This window comes from Coregonus lavaretus (assembly GCF_964263955.1).
Source record: "Coregonus lavaretus genome assembly, chromosome: 23".
NCBI classification, from domain to species: domain Eukaryota; kingdom Metazoa; phylum Chordata; class Actinopteri; order Salmoniformes; family Salmonidae; genus Coregonus; species Coregonus lavaretus.
Window position 1 is genome coordinate 35,128,819 of NC_140010.1, and position 9,051 is coordinate 35,137,869.

The following is a 9,051-nucleotide window of genomic DNA, read 5'->3' on the forward strand; positions in this document are numbered from 1 at the left end:
TGGGGCAGGCAGGCATCTAGGGGCAGGGATAAGGGAGGGGGATGAAGGGGCACCAGCACCATTAGCACCAGCCACAGGAAACTCATCTGAGTGAATGTTCATCTGTGGATTACTTGGGTTGAGGCTGCCAGTGTATTCATCAGCGTCTTCAGCCGAAGGCTGTTCTTAGACCCAGGAAGTAGTGCGATTCTCAGCACATCCATCTAGCCAGGAGAGAGCATGGAAGGCTCAGCTGCTGCACTGTTGAACTCCAATCCAGAAGCTTCAGTCTCAGGAACATCTGTCACGTCACTTGCCATACTATTGTCACTCTGGAAGCTGGGGTCAGACACATCCTGTGTCTCTTCCAAGGGGAGGAAGTTGACTTGGAGCAGAAGGTTTCTGCGCACCACCCTCTCATTTCCGGCACGACCCTGGATCTTGTAGATGTGGAGTGCAGGCTTTGAAGCCATGATAGTGTAAACGTCTGGTTCCCACTTATCGGCAAGCTTGCATTTTGCTCTGCATCCCTTGTTAGCCACAATAACTTGGTCACCAGTGGAGAGAGGCTGGCCCTCAACTTTCTTGTTGTACTGGTCAGACTGGTGTTTCTGTTCCACTGCAGACTTCTTCTGAGCTTGGCGCATGGAAGACTGGAGGTCACTTACCAGGGACTTCACATAGACTTCGTAGCCACAGACAGTCTCGTCCTGGAAGACGTTATTGAACATTAGGTCAACAGGCAACCTGGGTATTCTACCAAACATCAAGTAGAAGGGTGCGAAGCCAGTGGTCTCATAAGCAGTATAGTTGTACACAAAGGACTTGTTCTGGATCATCTGGGGCCACTTCTGCTTTGACTTTGGGGTCAAGGATCTCAACATGTTGCCTAGTGTCCTGTTGAACCTCTCCGTGCCACCGTTCCCCATAGGATGATAGGGGGAGGTCCGAGACATCTCGACAATTCGGCAATGAGTTCACTTTGGAGATTCACTCCCTGGTCTGAGTGGAGGTGGGTAGGAAATCCGTACACACAGAAGAAGTTGTCCCAAAGCTTCTTTGCCACTATCTTTGCTGGAATGCATGTGCCAGCTTGGTGAAGTGATCAGTAATCACTAGGACATCCACAGACTTGTTCTTGTTGTCTTCAGCAGACCAGAAGTCGATGTATACAAGTTCCAGTGGGGCAGTGGTCTTGATGCTCTCCAGTGGGGGTCATGCTGCAGGCTCTGGTGTCTTGCTGAGGACACACATTTGACAGGTCTTGACATAGTTGAGTACATCTTTCTCCATGTCGTGCCAGAAGAACCTCTGACGGGCGAGGGAGAGGGTGCGGGGCTGACCCTGGTGGCCAGCCAAGTCATGAACACCAGACAAAGCCTCCTTCCTCAGAGTCTCAGGCAGGACGTATTGGAATCTCTTGCTCTTGGTCAGCAGATCTTTGGAAACTCTGTACAATATATCATTCAGCAGTGTGAACTTCTCCCATTGCTTGAGAATCTTCAGAGCGAGCTAGTTCTCATTGTGACGCTCACGTTTGGATGTCTGCACTTCCTCTCAACATAGTGTATCACTCTGGAGATGGCGGCATCATGTTGTTGGTGGGACTTGAGCTCTTCTACGGACAAGGAGGGGAATGTCTCTTGGCCAGCTGGTGCTAATATGCTCATGTGGCCCACAAACGAAGCAGCTCTCTGACGAGACGCAGACTCCCAGTCTCCATGAGAGGAGAGTAAGGCTGACACATCATCCTCAGACAAGGACACATCCGCAGACACACACAGGGAGGAGTTATCTAGGACTTGCGTCTGACACGTCAGGCGTAATGCATCCTGCACACATCAATCTTCCACATCACACACTTTCCTAAGCAGCTCCAAATATGGCTCAGACAAGAGTCAATGACTCAGTGGCTTCACGAACGGGTCCCTGCTCAGAGTGTTGGCCACAACATTCAGTTTCCCTGGAACGTGCTTGATCTAGAAGCAGTATGGTGCAAGCTTGGAGACCCAGCGCTGCTCACATGCATCAAGCTTGGGCTTGGTCATGATGTATATGAGAGGGTTGTTATCAGTCCACACTGTGAACTTGTGACCTTTGAGCCAATGACTAAACCTGTCACACACAGACCACTTGAGGGCCAGGAACTCCAGTCTGTGTGCAGGGTAGTTAGCTTGACTGCAGCTGAGGGACTTGCTTGCGAACGCAATCGGTCTGCTCTTCGCTATCTCACAGTTGGGAGAGAAGAGCACTCCGTCCATCCAGGGAGGTGTCGGTGGACAGGATGAAAGGCTTGTCGAAGTCTGGATTGGCCAACACCACACAATTGATCAGCGCTTTCTTCAGCTCCTCAAACGCAGTGTCGCAGCTCTGCCTCCAGTCCTGAGGGGTCAGCTCACAGAAGGTTTTTATTTTATATTATTTCACCTTTATTTAACCAGGTAAGCCAGTTGAGAACAGGTTCTCATTTACAACTGCGACCTGGCCAAGATAAAGCAAAGTAGTGCAATAAAAACAACACAGAGTTACATATGGGGTAAAAAACATAAAGTCAGAAATACAACAGAAAATATATATACAGTGTGTGCAAATGTAGCAAGTTATGGAGGTAAGGCAATAAATAGTCTATAGTGCAGAATAATTACAATAGTATTAACACTGGAATGCTAGATGTGCAAGAGATTATGTGCAAATAGAGATACTGGGTTCCAGCTCTCTTATGACCTCCGGCAACATTTCCTTTCTGTTTGCCTTCATATTTCTGTCCCGCAGTCAGGGTGAAGAGGAGGCTTTGCGATGGAGGAACATCCAGGGATGAAGTGCTGGTAGAACAGGACCATCCCTAGGAAGGATCTTACTCTCTTCTGTGATGGTGTGTGGGTGTCGTCTTTCATCAGATCTTCCTTCTTAAAGCCTGAGATTACCTTGATCTTCTCCTGGTCAACAGAGACACCAGTGCTGTCGATGATATAGCCCAGAAACCTCACAGACTTGCGCAAAAAGACACTTCTTCTGTGATAGATCAGGTTGTTAGCTCTCAATCGACTGAACCCGACTTCAGGTATCTCAAAGACTCTTCCTCGGAAGGAGAAAAGATGAGCACATCATCCAGGTAGCATCATCCTCATGAAGGACGCGGGACTGTTGCACAAGGCTTGTGGAAGCCTATTGTATTTGTACAAGCCCAGGGCTAATGTAGAGGCTGTGTATTTTCGGGCAGACTCATGGAGAGGGACATTGTAGAACCATGATGTGAGGTCCATGGTGCTGAAATAGGCGTTTCCACCAAGGTCAGTCAGGCAGTTGGCTTGATGTGGCAGCGGGAGAGCGTCCTTGATGGTCCTCGCGTTGAGCCAGCGGAAGTCAGTGCACATCCTCAGGTCCCAGATCTTTTTCCAGACCATGACCAGTGGCAAGGCGTATTCACTGACTGACTTGGTGATGAGTTGTTTCTCCCCCATTTCGCTCAACACTTCTTTCAACTTGTGATAGTGTGCAAGAGGGACGCGGCGATAGGGAAGCCGGAAGGGGCGGTCATCAGAGATGTGGATGTGGTGCACAAAGTCCTTCGCCTCTCCACAGTCCAGCTTGTCTTTTGAGAATACATCTTGGTACTTCCCTTGGATCTCGGCCAGCTTAGCTTTCCATTCAGCAGATATTTCATATGCCTCGATATCCACATCGCTCAAACCACAGTCCTTCAGCAGCTGTGTGGGATCAGCCGACTCTTGTGAAGAAGTGGCAGGACTTGGGGTGTCACACTGATGTTGCAGCCCCTGAGTGAGGGGCAGGTCCTCCACTTTTAGGCAAGGAGAGACATCCTCTAGCTTGGCATTGCGGCGCAGTGTGACCGGGTCCACTGATGCATTCAGGACTTTCATTGGGACCCAGCGATCTCCCCACATAGGTGTTATGACTCTCCCTACCAGAATGTTCTTTGGGGCTGAGTGGGCGGAGGTGGGCTCAAAAATGACAGTGCTCCCAGGTGACACACGAGCACCACTTGCCAACTTCCCCCATACGAGGTACTCCTGCTGTGGAAGGAGAGTAACAGCTTGCCTAAGCCTTACCATACCAATCTTGCTTGTTGACTCGGGGCCTGCCCTGCCTGAGACACCGCTGAGGAGCTTGAGGAACTGCTCACCCTCGGGGTCAATGTAACTGGAGGAGATGGCTTCCCAGTACTTCTTGTTGGACTTCATCTTCTGAAGAACAGACTTGATCACGTTTGTTCCGATGATAAACTCATCTCGTTGGCCAGGGATAACCAGGGTGGGCACAGTGAACTTTGATTCGTAAACTTTTACTTCCAGGTCATACAGTATATACACTGCTCAAAAAAATAAAGGGAACACTTAAACAACACAATGTAACTCCAAGTCAATCACACTTCTGTGAAATCAAACTGTCCACTTAGGAAGCAACACTGATTGACAATACATTTCACATGCTGTTGTGCAAATGGATAGACAACAGGTGAAAATTATGGGCAACTAGCAAGACACCCCAAATAAAGGACTGGTTTTGGACAGTTCCTATGCTTCCTGGCTGATGTTTTGGTCACTTTTGAATGCTGGCGGTGCTTTCACTCTAGTGGTAGCATGAGACAGAGTCTACAACCCACACAAGTGGCTCAGGTAGTGCAGCTCATCCAGGATGGCACATCAATGCGAGCTGTGGCAAGAAGGTTTGCTGTGTCTGTCAGCGTAGTGTCCAGAGCATGGAGGCGCTACCAGGAGACAGGCCAGTACATCAGAAGACGTGGAGGAGGCCGTAGGAGGGCAACAACCCAGCAGCAGGACTGCTACCTCTGCCTTTGTGCAAGGAGGAGCAGGAGGAGCACTGCTAGAGCCCTGCAAAATGACCTCCAGCAGGCCACAAATGTGCATGTGTCTGCTCAAACGGTCAGAAACAGACTCCATGAGGGTGGTATGAGGGCCCGACGTCCACAGGTGGGGGTTGTGCTTACAGCCCAACACTGTGCAGGACGTTTGGCATTTGCCAGAGAACACCAAGATTGGCAAATTCGCCACTGGCGCCCTGTGCTCTTCACAGATGAAAGCAGGTTCACACTGAGCACATGTGACAGACGTGACAGAGTCTGGAGACGCCGTGGAGAACGTTCTGCTGCCTGCAACATCCTCCAACATGACCGGTTTGGCGGTGGGTCAGTCATGGTGTGGGGTGGCTTTTCTTTGGGGGGCCGCACAGCCCTCCATGTGATCGCCAGAGGTAGCCTGACTGCCATTAGATACCGAGATGAGATCCTCAGACCCCTTGTGAGACCATATGCTGGTGCGGTTGGCCCTGGGTTCCTCCTAATGCAAGACAATGCTAGACCTCATGTGGCTGGAGTGTGTCAGCAGTTCCTGCAAGAGGAAGGCATTGATGCTATGGACTGGCCCGCCCGTTCCCCAGACCTGAATCCAATTGAGCACATCTGGGACATCATGTCTCGCTCCATCCACCAACGCCACGTTGCACCACAGACTGTCCAGGAGTTGGCGGATGCTTTAGTCCAGGTCTGGGAGGAGATCCCTCAGGAGACCATCCGCCACCTCATCAGGAGCATGCCCAGGCGTTGTAGGGAGGTCATACAGGCACGTGGAGGCCACACACACTACTGAGCCTCATTTTGACTTGTTTTAAGGACATTACATCAAAGTTGGATCAGCCTGTAGTGTGGTTTTCCACTTTAATTTTGAGGGTGACTCCAAATCCAGACCTCCATGGGTTGATAAATTTGATTTCCATTGATAATGTTTGTGTGATTTTGTTGTCAGCACATTCAACTATGTAAAGAAAAAAGTATTTAATAAGATTATTTCATTCATTCAGATCTAGGATGTGTTATTTTAGTGTTCTCTTTATTTTTTTGAGCAGTGTACATTTGGGCTTCGTAATCAGACCACCACAACCAACGAGAACCACATTGCTGGGGGCTAGCTGAGAACAGGGAAGAACACCAGCAGCTTTCAGTCTCGACTCTCCCCCTTCACTGATTGTGCATGACATAGAGCCTGAGTCCAAGATTCCATTCAACATTAACTGACCACTAACTAGTACTGGGGTATAAAACAGCTCACTAGCCCCTTCTAGTCTCTGAGATCCAACAAAAATGGCTTTCTGGTCATCTGACAGCAGCCTACAGCTATTTACGTAGATGGACTGCAGGTTTGGCTCACCTGTGAGGGTCACTTTATCTTTGCCCATGCACTGCATTGGCTGGCTAGTTCAAAAACGGGTTGATGTCGGAGGGGAGCGCTGACGTCACAGGAGGCTGAGACACTTTTGGGCAGTCTCTCTTGAAATGGCCAGGGCTGAGACAGTGGTGACAGAGCCTTTGTTGCCTGCAGTATGCATATGTTGTGTGCTCAGTGGTGCCACAGACTTTGCATGGGGGACTTGGCTGGACTTGACGTGAGCGTGGTGGTGGTTCAGGCTGGGCTTGGTGTGACAAAGAAGTAGTGCACAGTGAGAGGACTCTGTCCAACATGCCAACCATATGGCGAAGGCCTGGTTCCTCTGTGGTGAGACTGGTTGGAGGGGCCGGTGGTGGAGCTGGAGTATTGAAGGAGCACTGAGACTGGCTGAATACCTCAGAGGACTTACGTGGCTCACTGTGATGGGGAAGGGGCTGACTGCATGCTGACAGCGGCACTGCAGATTAAGCTTTGCCTCTCCTCAGATCCCTCTGATGGCCATCCAACCGTCCCTGGACCTCTGATGCGGTCCACTCCTCTGCAGGCTTAAACTGGAAAGACAGGGCGAGCTTGGGGTCTGGACTGTGGGAGATGAACATAATAACAAGGTCAGCACTGGAGTCATCAACATTCTTACCCTGCCTGCGCAGACACTCATCAGCAACATCAATGGCCTTCTTCAGACGTATCCAGTAATCCATCGCACTCTCACCAGCTTTCGGTTTGGTGCTGTAAAAGTCTGCCATGGGCATACTGGAGGATGTCAGTTCACTGAAATGTCTCTTCAGGATGTCAAAAAGAGCAGTTGGTTTCTTGTCAGACCTCAACTCAGGGTTACTGTGTAGTGACACCTTCACCACATCTCGTGCTTTACCAGTGAGTCTACTCTGTATGACAAACATCTCACCTTCAGCGCAATTCACTCTGCGCCGGTAGCCAGTCATCATCTCTTCCCACTCATGGATTGAGAACTGATCTGTGTGGTCACCTCTGAAGAACGGTGGTGGTTTTATGTCTGATTGGACATAAACATTCAGCTTTGATACATCAGTACACTGTGACTGGTGGCTGGGACTGATTATCACTAGGCTGGTGCATGGTGTGGATACTGGCAGTGATAGACTCACCAATCTGTTTGGCTAGGACAGAAATCATACCGCTGAGCGCCTCTGTAGTAATGACCTCGTTAGCAGGGTGAGGGGCTGTGTGTGTATATGGAGTGGAACTAGCAGCTGGACCAACTGGGGAATGTAACACTGACTGGTTAACTGTCACGATGATCCACCTCATATGGGGCTACAAGTCTACCCCTCCCAAACCCAGATGTAACAACTGGACGACCTCTCCCATACCCAACTGACAAGTTCTGACTACCGGGGCTCGGCTCATAAGTGTCACTGGAGCATTACACGATGGAAACAATGCCTATTCATATGCAGAAATAATAATAATTAAGGAGAGAAAAAGTTGGGGCTATCAACAGACTAAATGGAATAAAGCAAAATACCCAAAACTGTTTGTAGATCAGAAATTAAAAACTCAGTATGCACATTCACATGCAAAAACATTCATTAATGAAACTGAAATAGACATGACAACTTGAGAAAAACAAATATCTGCAATGATAGAATATCAGACACTGTAAATCAAGAACTTTTTATGATTTTTTTATGCTGTAGTTAACACCAAACAAAGTACTGAATGTCTCTGTCTCGCGCCAAATGCCCTGTACCTCTGGTGCATAGACTTGCACACACAGCGGAGTGCAGACGGCCCAGTAGCAGAGAAAGGAAGGGAGTCCAATTGTGATGGAGCAACCCGGCGATCATGCGAGCAATGATCTTGTAGATCCGTAAGTGTGACCGGTGTAGATTTCCTCTGCGTTGTGTTTTGATCAGCTTACATATGACCAAAGGATCAGGGTTTGTGTTGATCTTTTATTCTGATAGACACAAACAACATCCATAAATTAAATGTTGTGCTGCCCTTATGGACCAACTCCTCTCTTCCACATGGATACAGTTACTTGAGTAAAAGTAAAGATACCTAATAGAAAATGACTCAAGTAAAAGTGAGTCACCCAGTAAAATTCTACTTGTTTTTAGCTGATAGGAGTGGAACCCGGTGTGGTCGTCTGCTGCAATAGCCCATCCATGACAAGGATCGATGAGTTGTGCGTTCCGAGAAGTCGTTCTGCACACCACTGTTGTACTGCGCCATTATTTGTCTGTTTGTGGCCCGCCTGTTAGCTTGCATGATTCTTGCCATTCTCCTTCGACCTCTCAACAATAAGCTGTTTTCACCCACAGGACTGCCGCTGACTGGATGTTTTTGGTTTGTCGCACCATTCTCAAAGTCGCTAAGGTCACTCATTTTGCCTATTCTAACGTTCAAACGAACAGTAACTGAATGCCTCGATGCCAGTCTGCCTGCTTTATATAGCAAGCCAAGGCCACGTGACTCTGTCTGTAGGAGCAATGCATTTTCGTGAACGGGGTGGTTTACCTAATAAACTGGCCAGATAATATCAAATATAGGATTTAAAAGATTTTGTACGTTTCTACGTGGAATTTTTTACGGAATCTCAACATATACATAGTTCTGATGATTATGTTGAAATTACATTGATGTAACAACCTGTTAGTCCGGTTAGGTCAATGTATTGACAGTTGTTGAAACAACGTTGATTAAACCAGTGTGTGACCAATGGGGAAGTTCTTTCTCAAACTCTCAGTTCCTTCTACAATCACAACAAAGACACAGCAACAATTGTTTGCCAAAGATTAGTTAGCTTTCAAATGTGGACCACAATTTCATGTCAGGTGAGACATTTTAATTTTATCTCATGTAAAAAGCCCGAATTTATAGA